The following is an 18931-nucleotide window of genomic DNA, read 5'->3' on the forward strand; positions in this document are numbered from 1 at the left end:
TCTGCTTAAAATACTCCTGCTTGTTATAAGGTGTTCTAGAGGGATACAGGTTTAGGTAACTATAGATACCAAATCTTGCCACTGCCAAGAGTCATTAATAGAAGAGAAGCCCAAACCAACTTCAACTCTGTCCTATTTTCCATGATTTCTTAAAGAATCTAAATAGAATCCATCTTTTGATAAGCCATGGGGGATAGTGTGCTTTCAGATTGACTGAGCAATTCTCCCGTGAATAATCTAATTTGCTTTTCAGTTTGGAAACCCCCTCACTCACTGTTTCAGACTTTTAAGGGGTTTAGGATAGAAAGGAAAGTGAAGATTAAGTAAAAACCTGAAGCAGCATGAACATTTTGGTTATATCAAAGCTTCTACTTATTAGATTTAAACACAATGAATTTCCCAGAAAGGCAAAGGGGAGAGGCTCTAACTTTGCCAGGGGGAAGAGGAGTGCCAAGAGAGTTGAGCGGCAGTTTGCTTGGCTCTGTGACAATGAATTTGCTCAAATGCTCCCCACCTTGCTTCCGAGCAGTGCAACAGCTTCGGTTCAAACAAAGCACTTACACAGCCGCACCTGTGGGTTGCCAGCACCTCGCAGGGTGGAATCCCGGCTGTCAGACAAAACTCCAACTGAAAGTTCATTTCATAAATGCTTCCAAGTCAAAAAGCCATTTTTACTGGGCTAGTTTCAAGCAGATCGCTGCCAAGACTTAAATTTCCCATCTCACACTGCCATCTACTGTCTAAGGCCCAGTGCTCTGAAAAAAAAAAAGAAAAAAGAAATGATACACCAAGCTTTCCAGCAATCCAGGGCATTATACATGGACACTCTTTCCAGAGTCCCTCTTGAATGGTAATCAAGTCTGATTGCTTTTATGTTCACCAATAACGCTATACTTCAGAGTCATATAAAATGCATGTGGACCAAAACCACATGTATTTGTATGTGTGACCTCATGTAAGAGAGAGAGAAAAAGAAATTATAGTCTGTTTTAAAAGAATGAGAACCACCATTAAGGGGAAAATGATCCAAGAAATCTTGACTGAGAGTCATCACCTCTCGTTTGAATTGTAGAAGAACAAAGCTGTCTCGAACTAACTGGACTTCATTGACATTAATGTGGCCCATAAGCTCTCACCCTACTAGACCTTGGCAGCTAACAAGAATCTTGAGAAATGAACAGTCAGGACTAGACAATGTCAGGATGGCCATCCATGTCCAAGGATGCCTTCAATCGTTGCAGACGATTGATCTACTGCGAGTCTCGATTGTGCATTTCCCCCTTCCACCACTGGTGAGATCATTACCCCAAGACCAGGCTCTTTCACTTTTAGATTAATTGGTCCAAAACCCAATGCATCACTCTCTCCTTCATAGAGGGGGTCATCATCGCCACAGAAAAAAGCATTTTTCTGATATAACTGTATTATTCACAAATGTATCATGGACCATCTCTTAGTTGTTGTTGTTTTGTTTTTCAAAGGGGCAACAGGAAGTCATAACCAAGTCTTGTATTAGGAGTCCACAGAGCTAGTTTTCATCATGACTTTGCCACTTAGCATAAGGATGCATGATCTTGGATAAGACACTTGAGGTCTGCAAACCTCAGCCTCTGTTTCTCTACTTGAAAATAAGGATAATAATTATTTCCCTTTTTGCCTTATAGGTTGAAAGAATATAATTTAAGTAAGCTACACAACTTAAAATTTGCTAAGAGGATATATCTTAAGTATTCTCACCACCTCCTCACCAAGAAGAAAAAAGAAGGAAGGAAGAAAACTATCTGAGGTAATGGATATATTGTGAGCGTTACTGTGGTGATTATGCATATATCCATGAATCATGAAATTGCATACCTCAAATATTTACAGTTTTTAATTGTCAAATAACTCAACAAAATTTAAAAACTTACCAAAAAAGTTCTACAGAAGCAAACAATCATTAATATTAACATTGTAACTTAACCTTGCACGTGTATTTTTCCATTTAATTTAAGTGTCACTTTCAATTGCACCTAGAATCTAAAGCTGTATCTTTCATGCAGTTGGCATTTCTGAAACATTTGTTGAATGACAGATTGATAGATTGGTAGTCTCTGGAATTTCCTAGGAAATTGAACCTAGCTACATGGAACCACTTACTTCTCCAGAGAGCATTTACATTAATTTTCCAACTTTAAATAACATCCTGATAAATAGAAAAGAGCTCACATAGGGCAAAGCAAGATGTTTTTAATTGAAGCCCTTGTGGTACTTTTACTATTTTAATTTTCAAAAAGCATTTGCTCTGCTATCAAATGTGCTTTTGAGAAGGTATACAAAATAGAACAATAAGATAGATTTATTTGCTTTAAGTTGGAAAGTAGCAAGCCTTTCCTCTCAGAAAAACCACAATTGGGCAATAAGGGAAAAGTCAGAATTTCCAGAGTAACAGAACAAAGATTTTTAGGCCACCCATAACAAAGCAAACAATTTTTAAAACCTTAAAAATGCCTCATTAATATATTTGTAAAAGAAACCACATACTAAAGAACAAAAATAGCTGTATGCTTGGGTCCAGTGTGTGTGTGTGTGTGTGTGTGTGTGTGTGTGTGTGTGTGTAAGTATATGTAGGTGCCAAATATTTCAGGAAATTAGGATCTATGTTGATGTATGTAAATTCATTTGTTTCCATTTTGATTATAGTCACATATTTTCGAGATTAAAGTTAAAGTCAATAGTCATGAAATTGACAGAGTAAAATGGTCTTTAATATGTCCAAACTGATGTCTCTGACTTATCACTATCATGCTTCCTGCTGAAAATATATAATACTAAATTCATTCCTATTGCTTTCCCTTTAAATTAGCAAATTCTACTCTTTCTACCATTAATAAGCCTATATACCATATAACTTAAGTATGTTCATCTATGAGACTTTGGAGACACAAAATCGAGGAAAACCACAGGAAGCCAGGAAGAAGTCAGAATAAGGCTTGGAGGATTATTCTGGTACAGGCTTTCCCTAAAAGGGGTCAGCTAGTGATCTAAGAACTCAACACTGAGCTATGCAGCCACAAGACTGAATCCTGCACATCAGAATTACAGCTGGGTTAGTTTTGAGTCTGGATTTGGTATTACTTTCTAACGGAGGAAATCTGCACTGGGGAAGAAGGCAGAGCAATATCTGTACCAGGGGTCTCTTACATTACAGTGTGGGCCTCAGAATCCCAGGGAGGCTTGTTAAATCAGGTTACTGGATTCTGTCTCAGTAGGCCTCCGGAGGGGCCTAGTATTTGCATTTCAAGCAACTTTACAGGTGGTAATCCCCAGAGCACACTTTGAGAACCACTGATTTAGAGTGAAGCCACTTTGGAGACCCTAGCCCACAAAGCTAGGCTGGACCATGCCACCCTCATTCTGAATATTTCTGAAATGACTCAGCAAACTACTCCTTCCCCTTTCCTATTTAAATCATGTATAGTAGTTAGTCACTGTTCTCTATTTTGAACTATAAGCCATGCTGAAAACAATAAAGAAATTGAATCTCTATAGTGAAAACAGAAGAGTGAAATAAGACCTTCAAGTCAGGTATTATTGGTTTTTTTAATCTTAACTTCCCTGCTCACCTATACTACTATATACTAATTTTCTTTTATTTCTCTGTCTTCTTTTTTAAAGAAAAAATAATCTGTTTTTTGTTTCTAAGACACCACTATATAGTCTAATATCTGCTGGCACATACTAGAAGCTCAATAAAAGTTTGCACAATAAATGAATGTTTAAACAAATTTAAATGCATTAAAGTATAAATGAATGATGTAATCAACTAAAGTTCTATGTATGCTGGAAAAATAAATACAGATGTATCCTGGAGGAAGTTTCAAACATCTTTTGAGTGCCTACTATGAGTCAGGTGCTGTGTTAAAGAGCTAGGTATATGATGATTTAAAAAAAACAAAATTCAATTTGGATCATCATTTAGTTTGTAGTCAAGTAGAGAAGATAAACAGCCATGTATCACTTAGCAACAGGGACATGTTCTGAAAAATGTGTCTTTAGGCAATTTTGTCATTGTGGGAGCATCATAAAGTAGATTTACACAAACCCAGATGGTGTAACCTACTACATACCTAGGCTATGTGGTAGAGCCTATTGAGCCTTGGTTCCGGAACTGTACATCATGTTACTGGGCTGAATACTGTAGACAGTCGTAACACAATGGTAAGAATTTGTGAATTTAAACATAGAAGAGGTATAGTGAAAATCTATACCTTTTATACTGTATGAAAGATCTTAAATGGTACATCTGTAAGAGCACTTACCATGAATGAAGCTTACAGGATGGGAAGTTATTCTCTGTGAGTCAGTGTGAGTGGTGAGTGAACGTGAAGGCCTAGGACCTTACTGTACATACTGCAAACTTTATAAACACTGTACGTTTAGGCTATACTAACTTTATTTTTTAATATTTTTTATTTTCTCAATAATAAACTAACCTTAGTTTACTGTAACCTTTTTCTGCACTTTTTATTTTTTTAACTTTTAGACTCTTTTTTAATAATACTTAACTTACAACATGAATGTATTCTATAGCTTTACAAAAAACATTTCTTCTTATATACTTATTTCATAAGCTTTTTTTCTATTTTTAATTTAAAAATTTTTCTTTTTACTTCTTAAACATTTTTGTTAGTTAAAAACAAAGACTTAAACACACACATTAGCCTAGGCCTACACAGGGTCAGGATCATCAAGATGTCACCGCATGTTCTCACTCATAAGTGGGAGTTGAACAATGAGAGCACATGGACACCGGGAGGGGAACACACTGGGGCCTGTCATGGGTGGGAGACAAGGGGAGAAAGAGCATTAGTACAAATACCTAATGCATGTGAGGCTTAAAACCTAGATGACGGGTTGATGGGTGCAGCAAACCATCACGGCACATGTGTACCTATCTAACAAATTTGTACATTCTACACATGTATCCAGGAACTTAAAGTAAAATAAAAGAGAGGAAAAAAAGATGTCACTAGGCAGTAGGAATTTTTCAGCTTCATTATAATGTTATGCAACCACTGTCGTACCTGTAGTCCATCATTGACTGAAACATGCCATGCGGTGCACAATTGTACATTAAAGACATAATTACCAATGTCTAAAATAGATTGTGAGGGAGAAACACACAGAGCGTGGAAACTCAGGCATGCTGCTGTGGTATGGGAAATTTCTTTGCACTCTGAGCAGTAAGAGAGAGTCATCCAGATTTAAAGTGTGAAGATGTAAATTTGAAAATGAAAATTCACTTACACATGAAATACATGAATGTATCATATAAATCACGTTGATACTAGATTTGGACTCTGCAGCAAGAAGACCACCTGTTCTTTCAAATGTTATCAAGCCAATAAATATCACTGGTTTATAAAAACTCTGGATTTTTATCAAAATTAAAATATTATACAAAGCAGTTTTTAGTGAATGACTATAAAGAGAAAAGGAGTAACAACATAAAGAGCAGTAACGTGTTTGTTGTAACTAGCACTTATCATCTCAAATATTATTAAAGCTGGATTACCTCAAATGCCCTAATTATATGCTCGGAATGAGCTCTATCTCTTGCTAAGAGTATCAGGGTAAAGTAAAGCATAATGAGTTTAATTCTATCATCACTTTGGCTCTTTCTGCTACAACTTAAAAGTTTATTTAGAACTGAGAAAATGCTACTTCTAGGGAACATTTTTTGAAAAAAAAATATATGTATATATAATAAAAGTCATAATGTGAGTCTTCCATAAAAAGAACTTCACTTACTGTAAGAAGAAAATTTTAAGCTAATATTGGCTTGTATTTTTTAAATCATGCAATTCACACAAATTTCTTCTCTGGACAGCTGGATGCTCCATTGTTTCCAAGTAAAAATAGTAGATCATTTGCACCTGGTTAACTCAAAGCCCATTAAAAATAAGAAAAACATAAATTTGGAATTTAAAAATTACTATATGTTAATATTTCTGCTTGTATATCTTCTCAGAATTTTAGCAATATTCCCATAACCCATTGTGTAAAAATAAAATGAAATATTTTAAGACTTCACTGTGGAATTACATGAGCAGGAATAAATTTCAGACTCCAATTATTTGAAGGAGCAATCATTGAACACCTGTTGGAACATGGCACGTGGTTATCCACTGGGGGATGGCAGTAGCATTTAAGTTGCAGCCAAAAGTACACAAACCCACAGAAAGTAAGAAAGAGCATGATGTACTCAAGAAATTAATATGGCCCCAAAACAAAACTGATGTGGGTAGGAAGTGGTTGTTGACTGAGGAAAACAAGCTGGAGAGGGAAGTAAAGGCCAGACCACAAGGCATGTTATAAGTCATGTATCCTAGTTTGTGTTTTCCCAAGAGTGAAACACCAGACAGGCCTTGGAAACAGGTCATTTATTTAAGATTTAATTTCAGAATGCACAAGCAAGGAAGAAGTAAAAGTGCAATAAGGAAAGAAGATAAAACAAACAAAAACAAAACAGTGTGTTATTGAGGTAGTCATGATTATTGGCAATGGGCCTCAACCCTGTATGCCTACATGGCATCCCTCTGAGATACCATGTGCAGTCGTGGCCTCCAGTACCCTCAAGGGTCTAAGAAGAATCCCACTGAAGCCTGGGAGGCTGGGCTGGTGCAAAAGGCTGGCACACCCTTCCATTGATGCCATCCTCCATTGTGTGAGAGCTGCCCCAGGGGTGCCACACTGTGCAGTGAGCAGCTCCGTGGTATAGAGCTACTCTATACCACAGAGTTGCTCTCCTGATGTAGAGACAAAGAGAGATCATATAACTCATATGGGACTCAATGGCTTTTGAGATACTGCCCCCAATTTCAGACATGCTGATGGATACAAAAGATATGGGCCGCCGGGCGCGGTGGCTCAAGCCTGTAATCCCAGCACTTTGGGAGGCCGAGGCGGGTGGATCATGAGGTCAACAGATCGAGACCATCTTGGTCAACATGGTGAAACCCCGTCTCTACTAAAATTACAAAAAAATTAGCTGGGCATGGTGGTGCGTGCCTGTAATCCCAGCTGCTCGGGAGGCTGAGGCAGGAGAATTGCCTGAACCCAGGAGGCGGAGATTGCGGTGAGCCGAGATCACGCCATTGCACTCCAGCCTGGGTAACAAGAGCGAAACTCCGTCTCAAAAAAAAAAAAAAAAAGATATGGGCCTAGATTGTGCATTCATAATGTCTCCCCCTCCATGTGACTGTTTTCATGTTACTTGGTTTTAAGCAATGAAAAGACACAATCAGATTGTGATTTGCCAAGTGTATTCTAACTGTAATTAGGCAAAGAGATTGAAGCTGAACATAAAAACAATGCCCAGTTAGAAAGACAAATACATAAGAATCATTTTAGACAGGAAAAAGTAAAGGGATTCAGGTGTGATTTTGGAAGCAGAATGGACTGAAAGCAAGGAGTACATCAGAAGGATGATGGATAAGGACAAGTTAAGGATGACCCCGAGGTTTCTGACTCATACAGTGAATGACAATGACTCCATTCAGAAATAGGACAGGGGATCAAGTGGGTTTCCAAAGTTGAACAACAAGAAATTATATTCATTCTTCATGTCATTAAGTGATTCAACGATAGTGTTTTGAGGACTGGCTGATCTAGGAACTAGAGATTCAGCAGTGAAAAATATAGATAATATCCATGCTCTCCAGAGTTTATATCCACTGGGAAAAAATACAAAGCAAACAAATAAAAAGATAAATACAATAATTTCAGATATGGACAAATGATATAAAGACCATAAAAGAGGAAGATGAGATAAAGTGTAATGAGAGTGGGTTGAGCTCCTTTGGAATGAGTGCTCAGGAGAAACCTCATGAAGAAGTAGTATCTGGATCAAAAACTTAGTAACACAAAGAAATGACAGGAAAAACTAAGAAAAAACTGTTCCAGGCAGAAGGAAGAGTGGAGGCCAAGGGTAGGATGCAAGCTGGTACAGGCAAGCAGCTGAAGGAGACCATATGGGGGAAGTTAATGAAACCAGGTGAGCCTGGCATGAGGTAAGAGCAAAAGGAACCACAGGGTCAGATCATGACAGGACTAGAGACCATGGATTTCAATGCTGGATTTTTATTTTCAGCATTAAAAATCACTGGTGGTTTTCAAGCAAGGGGATAATGTGATTAGATTTCTGTTTCTTAAAGGTCACTCTGGATGTTTTGGGGAGAATGGATTTTTAGACAGCCAAGAGGAGACACCTGGGAGATTGGTTAATAATGAGAACTAGCTGTAACATTGCGAAGACACTGCTCTAAGTGCATTGCAAAGATTAATTTATTTAATCCTTACAGCAACTCCACAAGGTACATACCATTTTTACTCCCTCCTACCTATGAGAACACGCATGTTTCATAACTTGTCCACTGTCAGGAGGTAGCCTGGCTGCAACCCTGTGTTCTAACAGACTATGAATTTTACCATCAGATTTGAGGCACAGTGCTTGTCCAGGCCAAAGATGACAGAGCAGGCTGAGTGACTAGAGATTGAAACCAAAGTCACTTCAGGGAAAACTGTGATAGGCTGAGGTCCAATCCAATATGCGGTTAATCTCACAAACACCTGATGTCTTCTTTAGTCCTCTAATGTATGGGTTGCTACACTTTATTGAGTTTTGGACAGATTATTAAACTGGAAGAAATTTTCTTCATTTGAATAATTTAATTAGGATAAAAGTAAAACATTCACAATTGCCTTTAACAGTTTTCAGCATTGACTACATCCCCCATGGTTCTGTAAGTGGAGAAGATAGAAACATTAATTGAACACAGTCAGTATTCTTGAGAAATTGATACTAGTGTAGGGGACAGTAATGCAAACAAATTTATTACAGTGAGTGATCTGGCAAATAAATGGTACTTTTTGTTTTTAACAACTGGCACTTGGGAGTAAGAAAAGACTTTATTTTTAGATTTTGCCAATGTGTATGATTTTAGTCTACTGATGTTACATTAACTGACTCAAAGAATTCCAGAAAATTTAATACTCGGCTCTCTTGAACTAAGAAAAATTAGCTCCAGCACTTAGAGTACAGTGTGAAGAATGTGGCAGAAAGGTATTGAACAGAGGATCCAGAACCACAGAAAGAATCCTGACAGATTAGGCCCAAGAAAGTCATGCAACACTTCAGTGAGGCAACAGCATTTGACCCCAGTCTTTAAGAAGGGAGGAGGAAAACTCTATTTTTGTGTAGTCTATGACGACTACGGTTTACATATTTTCTTTAGAAGATTTCTTACTACAGTAAACTACATCAAGTAGTTATAACGAAGACTACAAGGGGCTGCAAAACCTAAAATATGTGATTCTTTCCAGAACAAGTTACCAACCCTTGACTACAGAAATCAATTGAACTCTTAATAGAGAAATTTCTTTGGCTTTCAAACCACTAATACAACTTCTTCCATCCTACTCTCTGCTGATAAGATTGCTTGAGATTTGACTGAGAAATTGAAGCAATCAGAACACAGTATCCACATCTACCCACCAACTAGAATCTATCAGCATATCCTTGCTTTTTCTCCTGCTACCATGGGTAAATGATCAATGTGCCTATCTAGAGCCAATCTTTTCCCTCAGGCTCATGCAATGTCACTGGTCCAAGTATCCAAGGCTCTCTTCCCTGCATCATCAGATTTTTCCTCTCCACTGACTCATTCTGATTAATATACAAACATGCCATTATTCTCATTTATGATTATTATTATTATTATGGTAAATAACATTTGACATGACATCTACCATCTTAAATTTTTAAGTGTATAATACATTATTTTTCACTCTAGTTACAATGTTGTACAGTGTCTCTCTAGAGAGATTATTCATGTTTCTTGACTGAAATTTATACCCATTGATTCATACTTTCCCATTTTCTGTCCCCCACAATAATCACCATGCTATTCTTTGATTCTATAAGTTTGACTATCTTAAACATCTCATCTAAGTGGAATCATGCAGTATATGTCTTCCAGTGACTGACTTGTTTTACTTAGCATAATGTCCTCGAGGTTCCTTTAAGTTGTCACATTTTGCAGGATTTCCTTCCCTTTATAAGGCTGAATGTATTCAATTGCATGTGTATACCACATTTTCTTTATCCATTCATTTGTCAATAGACATTTATGTTGTTTCCACATCTTGGCTATTGTGAATAATGCTGCAATGAACATAGGAATGCTTGTATCTCTTTGACATTGACTTCGATTCTTTTGGATAAATACCCAGAAGTGGTATTCTGGATCATATGGTAGTTCTGTTTTTTATTTTCTGATAATCTGCCATATTATTTTCCATAGTGGCTGTACTGGTTTGCATTCTCATCAACAGTGTGCAAGCGTTTCAATTTCTCCACATCCTTGCCAACACCTGTTTTTTTGGTTTTACTTTTGATTCTAGTTATCCTAACAGGTATGAATGGATAACTCATTGTGGTTTTGATTTGCATTTCCCTAAATATTAGTGACATTAAGAATGTTTACATACCCATTGGCTATTTGTAAGTCTTCTAAAAGCATCATAATTTCTGATGTCAAAATTCATTACAAATATATATCATTAATGAAAATGATATGGTACTGGCACAATGACAGACATATAGACCAACAGAACAAATGGAAAATCCAGAAAGAAAACCAAAAATATATGGACAATTTGTCTTCTAAAAGGGTGCTGGGAATATAAAATGGCAAAAATCTCTTTAAGAAAAAGTGTTGGGAATACTGGATATCTGTATGCAAGAGAAGGAAATCGAACTTTAATCTTATGCCATATACAAAAATCAATTCAAAATGGTTTAAAAGCTTTAAACATGAGACTATAAATCTCAAAAAAAACACAGAATGGTTGTGACATTTATCTTGATGATAATTTCATGGATATACTACCAAAGAATAGATAACAAATACAATACTAAACAAGTCGAACTTACATCAAAATAAAAAGCTTCTGCACAGTGAAAGAATTAACAGAGTAAAAATGCAATCTATGGAATGGGAGAAAAATATTTGCAAACCATACATACCTGATGAAAAGTTAATCTCCAAAATATATAACAAATGCTTACAACTTGATAGCAAAAAATAAAACTACTAACCCAATTAAAATGAGCTAAGGACTTGAAGCAACATTTCTCCAAAGAACACACTATAGTATATTTTAAATACAATCTGGTCCCGATATCTGACACAGCTACCACCTCTCTTATCCGGTTTTCCCAACATCTTTTATTGAGAAGACTTTCCTCATTTTATATTTTTGGCATCCTCTTAGAAAGTCAGCAGACCTTATACTTGTAGTTCTACTTCTGGGATTGCTATTCGTTTCATTGATCTATATGTCTGTCTTTATGCCAGTACAATATTGTTTTGATTACCAAAGGTTACTCTTCTTTTACTGCAAATTCCTCAAAGGAGTTGTTCCTAATTTGTCTCTTGTTAATCTCTATTGCATCCACTTCACTCAAGTTTTATCATTCCATCCTTCTTACTCTATCAAAACTGCTCAAGGTCAACAATGACCTCCACATTTTAAACTCAGTAGCCAATTCTCAGCTATGCTATGGTGTGAATGTTAGTGCTCCCTCAAAACTCATATGTTAAAACTTAATCCCCAGTGTAACAGTATTGAAGAATGGAGACTTTAGCAGTGATTCGATCATAGGAGCTCTGCCCTCATGGATGAGATTACTAACTGTGTATAAGAAGCTTGAGGAAGCCCCAGATCCCCTTTATACGCTTCTGCTATGTGAAAGCAGAGCAACAAGGCAACATTTCTGAGGCAGAGTGAATTTTGCCAGACACTGAATCTGCTGGCCCCTTGATATTGGACTTCCCAGGCCCCAGAGCTGTGATACATAAATTTCTGTTGCTTATGTTACCCAGACTATGGTATTTTGTTATAGCAGCTCAAATAAATGAAGACACTGGATGATACAGTTAATCACTGCCAGTTCCTTAAAATACTTATTCACCTGACTTCTAATTAACCATACTGATTTGATTTCCATTTTTGTCAGCATTAAGACCTCGTTGAAAGCATATATTTCCACCTTCCATGTCATAGATTAGAAAGATAAAAACTGAGGTGAACTTGACATTAAAATTATGCATTCACCCTCAAGTGAAGCCTAAAAGGCATCACAACTCCAAACAAAGGTATGGGTTACATAGTAGTTTAAATTGATCAATATGAAGATGGAATTGAGCCATTACTGGAAAATAAAAGTATGAGCTTGTTAAACTTGAAAGAACTTTGGTGGCAACAACACCTCATTCCATATTCACACGGCAAAAGCGGTTCTGTCTCAGCAAAACAACATTATATGCCGCAATGAATTAATCCTAACGATTCAAACACTACACTGATTCCCTAAGAAATTACAAGAAGTGCCTTATGAATGCTTTTGATGCTTTTTCTTCTGTAATAAGATTAAGGGTCAGTAACCTCAAAAGTAGATTTATTTCTATTTCTTTAAAATAAAGCAGATTTCACAAGTTAATGTTTTATTTTCTCCTCCATTTAACAATTGAGATATATCTAAGCTCAAAAGAAAACAGAAATGACTTTTACCCTGACCTCATCATATCTTCCTTATCTTCTTTTGACGTATACTCTCTGTATTAATTGGTTCTTAATTAAGCTTTGTGCTTCGGGATTTGAAATAGCTTTAGAGTATTGGTAACCAGTTTCTACTCTTGTTCTTTTTTTTTTTTAACAATGTTGATTGAAAATTAATTCAATGTAGAAGAAAATGATGATGTACTATGTAGCAACCTGGCCTGTGGGTGCTCAATTTAAAAACCCTGTCAATTAGGGTAGTAATTTCAACTAAAGTTTGCATATAGACACTAAAAAGGCATCATCCTAGAGCCTAAAGGCATAATCCATGCTCAGAAGAATCTCTTTTGTTAGTCAATGAAGATATTATTCTTCATTTGGAAAGAGGACAAAAGTATTTATTGCTGGTTTTGAATTTCTAGTTAAACAATATGAAATTATTGAGTGTAACTGTATCCTGCATAAGGTCTTATTGTAACATGGAGACCTGAAAATACACACACACAAATTTCTGAATGTTCCTGTAGAGCCAGCCCCCAGCTATAGAGATCTGAACAACATTTGATTAAGATTTAGATCTTACTGCTTTTTTTCCTTACCCAGTGGGAGTCATATTATTTTTTGTAAAGAATTCCCAGAGTAAAAGAACTCCCAGAAAACTATATTCAGATGGTTTATAACAATCAGGTGATTGTTCTTTTTCTTATTTGTAGACTTGATTTTTCTCTTTTAAAATTCATATTTATCTATTGTCTGATTTTGCTCCCATAAATCCACATGCTACATGATGGATAAGAGTACAGTAATTCAATTGCTTTAACAATGGCCAATAACCAATGGAAAATATATTCTTAGCTTCCTTAATGCAAATCTACAAAAGCCTTTTAAATTTTGTCCCTATTTTCTAATATTGAAACTGCATGCTGCCATATTTAACAGCAAGTAAATTGCTGTAACCTCTCAGGAACTCCAAGGAAAGATGCTCCCAGCCCAGCTGCACCATATAGGAGACTTGAATCAGTTACCATAAAATCTCATTGCTTAGTCAGGTACCCTCTTATCACTAAGATTTCTTAGAGAATCCTGTAAATTTTAGTCATGTGGCTCAAAGAGTATTGCTCAGTCATTTGAAGTAGACCTATTGAACAGTAGTTTATGGTTTATGAATCAGAGATGAGTTTAGGAAAGCCATAATTTGCCTCTATGCCCTGCAAAGAAACCAGTGTTCCCAGTCATTTGAAGTTAATATATGATCACTTTAAAAAATTGCAAAAATATTGAAGGATAAAAGGAAAGGTAAGAAAAAGAGCAGACGCAAACCAATCAAGATCAATAATCCCTGACCTGTGTTTTAACAAATTTAAAGAGTAAACATAATCCTAGTTCTTCTGATTCACTTATGTTGAAGTTACTCAAAGGGACACTTAAAAATATTTGTCTTCAAAAATATGCTTAGCCGACACTTTTAAAGAGCTTCTTAGGCTTTTGACAATCAATTGGAATATATAGTATTTTTTTCGCCACTTTGTGCAAAGTAACAAATTTATTTCCAGTGTTTAGATCAACTGCTGTAGCATTAATAATGCAGTAAATTTATGGATAATGCTATTTGCAATCCAATGTTACATTTGTAATCAATATTTTAACGTCATTTTCCATCCTCCACTCATCAAAAAATTTCAGAAAAACAAAATGAGCCCCTTTTCAGAAAAACATTGGAGACTTTGTTGTAATGAAACATCACCCAAGTCATCATATATTCACACATCATAAACGTATTCTGTGTACTCCTCAGACAAACTGTTTCAAATAACTCTAAAATGAGGAACCAGAGCACATAGATCATGAAGTTTCAAAAACTAGAATGTGATTTACATTCCTTTCATTATTTTCTCAAATTAGAGTTTAGTTGCTGTGATTCTGGGAGTTGACTGGTACCAAATACCTATGAAGAAAAAGAATATAACTTTCTAATATTTGGGGATTACCATATTCTGGCAATGGAATCTATTACATTCAATAAATCTTTACATAATTTTTAGAAAAAAATCACCTAAATGTGTAAAAGTCTGAATAACAAATTATAAAAAGCATTACTTTTTTGCTGCATGAAACACCTACATCAAACATCGTGCAATGCATGTGAACCAAGATTATCAATTTGTAAGATTACAATTTTATTCTCAAACCTGTTTCTAGCCCTGTGATTCCCATTTCTATGGATGCAACGTTACCTTCACTCTTCCAGGCATAGAGATGAATACTGAAATGCCTTTTAGCTTCTCCCTCCAACCTTCCCTGTAACATCCTCCATTCTTATGGCTGTTTACTACTTCTGATTCTTCTGACTTTGGTCCTGGAATCTGTTTTTCCTATTCAAGTTCTCACTTCCTCACACTTGAGTGATTGTGAAATTCCCTGCACTTCTCCTCACCTCAGAGCTTCCTCTTCTCTTAGTCCATGTTACTCACCCATGTAAGGTTAATTTGCTTGTGCCATATATTGTATCATAATCCTCTCCTGCTTCAAAACCTTCTGTAACTCCCTTACTGCACAGAAAATTCAAGCTAAATTGCTCAGCCTGACATTCAAGGCCTCATGTGATTTGAATTTCCTCCCAAGGACTCCTCCTGTCTAGCTTTGAGCTGTGACTCCTAGGATGATTCCCCACTGCAAATGTCTTCTCAAACACATTTGTGGGCAATTTCCTATTTCCTACAGGTGAAGATAATTTCTCCCTACTCTGGTGCTCTGTCTGCATCCCTCAGTAGCAGTATTTGTACATGTGCTTTTTCTTTTTTTTTTTTTTGAGATGGAGGCTCACTCTGTCACCCAGGCTGCAGTACAGTGGCATGATCTTCTCTCACTGCAACCTCAGCCTACTGGGTTCAAGCAATTCTGCCTCAGCCTCCTGAGTAGCTAGGACTACAGGTGTGTGCCACCACGCCCAGTTAATTTTTGTATTTTTAGTAAAGATGGAGTTTCACCATGTTGGCCAGGCTAGTCTCAAACTCCTGACCTCCTGATCCACCTGCCTAGGCCTCCCAAAGTTCAGGGATTACAGGCATGAGCCACTGCGCCCAGCTGTTTTCTTTTTCTTGGTAGACTATATGTTTTCTGATGTTAGGTATCATGTCATATCCATCATGATGTGATTCACCTTATCTAACCCATGGTGGGGTAGACATAAGTGAGTATTTATTGGATAGATTGACATATTCATCTTGAGAAACAAATTTTTAATTTAAATACTTGCAAATAAAAGGGCCCCCTAGGTTTCCATTATAATTTGTTCATATTTCTTACATTTTATTGGTAAGATAAATGGAGATAGATATAATTGATGAGTTTTAAATCTGTCTTTTCTAAATCTGTAGTCTTTCATTGCAGTCCTGCACAGATTGGTTAATATGTTACAGTTCTTTGGTTTAAAAAAAAAGTTCTGAAAATTGCTTGTTTTTATTTTTTAAAGAATTTTGCAATCTATTTGCAACCAAACCATAAATCTAGTCAATAAAATGGGGATGAAATAATAATTATGAGAACAATGATCTTTAAAGGATTCTTTTTTCTATTTTAAATACCACCTCAGAGGTTGATGCATGGATTTTTTTTTTCACCGAGTACAAAGAGAAGGCTTTTTTTTAAAAAAAAAATTCTTTGTCTGGACTGAAGTAAAAGAATTACAAAAGATCTTAAAATAAGGTCACTTGGGCAATCCCTAGCCTTGCGAGGACTATATATAAACCAAACTGGAAAGAGAGATATATTTTCAAAATTGGGAAGGGTGAATGTAGACCTGAACTTGACGTTAACTTTCCTTTATGTTTCAACCAGGTGTTTAAACATCCTTGAAAGGCAAAAGTTTCTTTCTCCTCCTTAAATACTCTGCACTTCCGTTGAACATTTATAATCTTCTGTGAATTATTTCTTTCATCAGTGTTAGCACTAAGAGTGCCATTTTAATAGAAGCCAATTCAAAGTAACAACAACTTACATAACACTTGAATTACAAAAGAATTCACCACAATGTGCTTTCAAATAATCAGTTCCCTTAGTGCATTTAAAATATCATTCAATTTATAACTTCTCAGAAGCATATTTGTTAGGCAAATTGAGATTCATCTATTCTTTCAGTTAGGTTATATAGAACCTATGTAAAATGAAATGAATAAAAATATTTTAAAACTGTACTATGATTCTAGTATATATAGTAAAACTTCTGAAGTTGGAATATTTTGAAATTAAAAGTCAGGGGACTAATAGTTATTTGAGAATTGACTGTGTTGGGTGCTATAATATGTTGATAATGTGTTACTTAACATTATACCAGGCAATCAATAGACTTACCGGATTGAAACTAAAGGCATCCTATTCAGATGTCTTTATACAAAAACAAAGTAGCTCATCATGATTGTAATATTTTGGTTAAGACTTTGAAGTAATTGTTAAGTTTTATTAAAATGTTTCACCCTACTGATATACTTTCCTATGCAAATAAACCATTTAATATGATGTGGACAATGATGAAAACTTCCTTTCTCTCTCTAAATGTAAAATATTGGAACATCCATTGTAATTGTCATATATAGACCTGAAGACTAAATGCCACCAAGTACCTATAGCATAGCTTGTATCCCGTCCCCTTCTCATCAGAAATTGTGGCAGTGTATCTGCATGTGACATTGATTTCTGAATAAGCAGCCAAGTTGAGGTGTGATCAGTTATACAGACAAGCTCACTGCACTTTCTTATATCTGAAACATCCCTGGAGGCTTTTACAATTTCTCAATGTCATAGACTCTAATCTTTATGGATCTTAAGTCCAAAATTAGAAAACACAGAATATCATGATTACCTACAATATGAAATATTCACAGGTATCAGTAAAACCCATTTTATTTATATAAAAAGAACACTTTATATTGAAGTGCCTGATCAACCACCTTCTCTACAGTAACTTGCTTTTTAAAAAAATGAATAAATATGGAACAAATTTAAATTTTTTATTTAAACTTCTTGAAATCACACCTTACAACTATTATTCTAATTGATGTTATTTGCTTTAATTGGATTGTTTACAGCTCAACCAATCTTTTAATAACTCTTAGTGCTATAAATTCTAAAAGTTCCTGTACTGCCTTGACATCTTTGAGCCCCACAAGCGTTCAAAGGCCTCACCATGAGTTTCTCTGTTATCAGATATGCAACTCCTGCCCTCAAAAGGAAAGGCTCCCCACCTAGCTAGTCTCCCTATCTTCTCCGCCAGATGCACTCCACCTAATCCTCCACCCAACAGGTTTCACTTCCCTGACAGCCCATGAAATTATTCAAACAAGCCAATCACATCCTTCCATAGAAACCAGGGGTCATCTCACCCTCTTCTTATTACAAGGCATACACTCCTACGCCCTTTCAGATTCACTCTCCTGAGCCCATCCTCATGTGGCTCTGCCTGGAGCAGTGTCCTCCTTCCCTGGACTGCAAATATGTATGTCTAATAAGCTGCTGTCAATCTTACTGTTCCAGAGATGGGTGTTACGTGTTTGGTCATCTTGTAATTGAAATGTGGGATTACTTCTTCACCAACAGGGTGAATAGATGGTATCAAAATACTCTTTTAGTTTTTTAAATTCAGAGTCACTAGGTGAACAGCCTTCATTTTACATGTCATGGAAATGGTTTTATGTTTTACAGCCCTGCCACGCCCATGCTGCTGGATGAAGAAGGTAGGGATAATGTGGGGCAGAAACCAGCTCTGTGCTGTGTTTGATTGTAACCAGGCTATGTGGGACACAGGAATGAAGAGAACTAGGACAAAGAAAGACTGAGGAACACAGCAGCATCTCTGACAGTGTTCTACACTGGGATAAGATTTCTCTTCTCACCAAAAATTATACTGACAGCTTAGTGTATGTTTCAAACATTTACAAAATCAGACTGAATATTTCACAAGTCTCTTTAGATGTTTCTCTTACTATTTTAACTTAGGTTGCCCGTTGCCCAGAAACCAAGAGATTAGGACTCTAGAGTCAGTACTTTATTTGGGAGGTGAAGAAATGGGATCAGGATTAGCAAGAGATAATTACAGTGTGTTTTATCAAGCAAGATGTCATTGTAGATATTTGGAGCTTATTTCCACTGGGAGATTCTGAAAAATAGTGTAGACATTCACCTCAGAGAAATCTCAGTCAAGGTGAAGAAAAATGGGTTATTTATCCACAAATCCTGAGATGGCTGAAATCAAGAAAAATTAATTTTCAGGTACCCTTATCCTCCCCACATAAAAACCACCCTTTCAAACAGCCCACAGAACCCCTGTGCC

The 18931-nt window shown here is 36.2% G+C and overlaps 1 long non-coding RNA gene across 15 annotated transcripts in view; it reads right to left on the reverse strand.

Annotated features, from left to right (window-relative positions):
* LOC118152785 (uncharacterized) overlaps positions 1-18931 on the reverse strand; it is a 337652-nt gene that overhangs the window by 80375 nt on the left and 238346 nt on the right. The gene's annotated exons all lie outside the window — the stretch shown is intronic.

The sequence above is a fragment of the Callithrix jacchus genome, chromosome 4, assembly GCF_049354715.1.
Source record: "Callithrix jacchus isolate 240 chromosome 4, calJac240_pri, whole genome shotgun sequence".
Taxonomy (NCBI): domain Eukaryota; kingdom Metazoa; phylum Chordata; class Mammalia; order Primates; family Cebidae; genus Callithrix; species Callithrix jacchus.